The sequence below is a fragment of the Marmota marmota genome, unplaced genomic scaffold, assembly GCF_001458135.2.
Source record: "Marmota marmota marmota unplaced genomic scaffold, marMar, whole genome shotgun sequence".
NCBI lineage: Eukaryota > Metazoa > Chordata > Mammalia > Rodentia > Sciuridae > Marmota > Marmota marmota.
Window position 1 is genome coordinate 44,454,458 of NW_025999900.1, and position 1,811 is coordinate 44,456,268.

At 40.4% G+C, this 1,811-nt stretch overlaps 1 non-coding gene across 1 annotated transcript; it reads right to left on the reverse strand.

The window, feature by feature from the left end:
* Positions 1 to 1,272: 1,272 nt before the first annotated feature.
* Positions 1,273 to 1,377, reverse strand: LOC125615437. The gene has a single exon (XR_007346092.1). It is a non-coding gene; the product is annotated as a U6 spliceosomal RNA (small nuclear RNA).
* Positions 1,378 to 1,811: the final 434 nt, after the last annotated feature.

The following is a 1,811-nucleotide window of genomic DNA, read 5'->3' on the forward strand; positions in this document are numbered from 1 at the left end:
TGCTCTCTTTCCCCAATTCTTTTTTTTTTCCCCCTTTTTGTAGCACTTAAAACTGCCTGGTGTTGGAGCTGTAGCTGTAGCTTAGTGGTCAAGCGCTTGCCTCGCATGTATGAAGCACTGGGTTTGATCCTCAGCACCACCTAAAGATACTGTATGTTCATCTACAACTAAATAAATACTTTTTTAAAAAACTGCCTGGTTGGGGCTGGGGATGTGGCTCAAGCGGTAGCGCGCTCGTCTGGCATGTGTGCGGCCCGGGTTCGATCCTCAGCACCACATACAAACAAAGATGTTGTGTCCGCCAAAAACTTAAAATAAATAAATAAATAAATATTATTTAAAAAAAAAAAACTGCCTGGTATGATATAGTATATCTATTTGCTTTTTACTGTCTGCCTCTCTCACTGGAACATGGATGCTGTATCCTCTAGTGCTCAGATCATGCCTAGCTCGTACTAAGGTTTCAATAAGTATTACTAGATCTATGATAACTTGAGTGTTTTTGTAAATGGGAGAAAAAAAAATCTGAGTTAGTCAGCTTTTCATCACTGTGACCAAAATACCTCACAAGAATTTAAAGGAGGAAAAGTTTATTTTGGGCTCATGGCTTCAGAGGTTCAGTTTACTTACTGTTGGCCAACTTCATTGCTCGAAAGCTGTCAGCTCATAGCAGCCAAGAAGCAGAGAGCAAGAGAGAAGCCAGTTACAAGATAGTCAAGATCACACCCCCAGTGACTTACTTCCTCTAGCCATGCCCCACCTGCCTACAGTTACCATCCAGTAGTCCATTCAAATGGATTAATCCACTGATGAGGTTTCAGCTCTCATAATCCAATCATTTCATCTCTGAACATTCCTGCATGGCCTAACACGTGAAATTTTTTTTTTTGGGGGGGGGTACTAGGGATTGAACTCAGAAGCACTCAATGACTGAGCCACATCTTGAGCCCCGTACTGTACTTTATTTAGAGACAGGGTCTCACTGAATTGCTTAGCGCCTTGCTTTTGTCTGATTCTGGCTTTGAACTTGCAATCCTCCTGCCTCAGTCTCCCCAGCCATTGGGATTACATGCATGTGCCACTGTGCCCAGCACATATGAACTTTTGGAGAGACACCTCACATCCTAACCATAACAACCTCTAAAGCAATAAGCTAATTGTTGATTTTTTTTTGGTATGAAAGTCACATTTCAATATTGGGTGTTACCTATTGTACCTTGAGTCTATTTTCTTAGAATATACAATTGTGAAAAAACCTTCTTAAGGTTTGCACAAAATATGGAACACTTCACAAATTTGCGTGTCATCCTTTGGGCAGGGGCCATGCCAATCTTCTCTGTATTGTTCCAATTTTAGTATACGTGCTGCCAAAGTGACCAGAGTTCTTTTTGTTTGTTTTTTGTTTTGGTACTGGGGATTGAACTTAAGGGTACTTAACACTGATCCAAATCCCCAGCCCCCCCCCCCGTTTTTTTTTTTTTTTTTGAGACAAGGTCTCACTAAGTTGTTTAGGGAATTTGCTGAAGCTGGCCTTGAACTTGCAATCCTCCTGCTGCAGCCTCCCAAGACATTGGGATTATATGTATGTACCACCACGTCCAGCTAACTGTTGAGTTTTGATGAAGCTAAGTGTTCAGTGTGGGTATGTGTGTGTGTGTGTGTGTGTGTGTGTGTATGTATAATATATGCATATATATGCATATATGTTTATATTTAACTTTTAAATTAATTATAGCATGATATTTCATATGAACTTGCTGACTGACAAAAACTAGCTCCCTAAAATGTTACAGAAATGTACAGGAAATGGA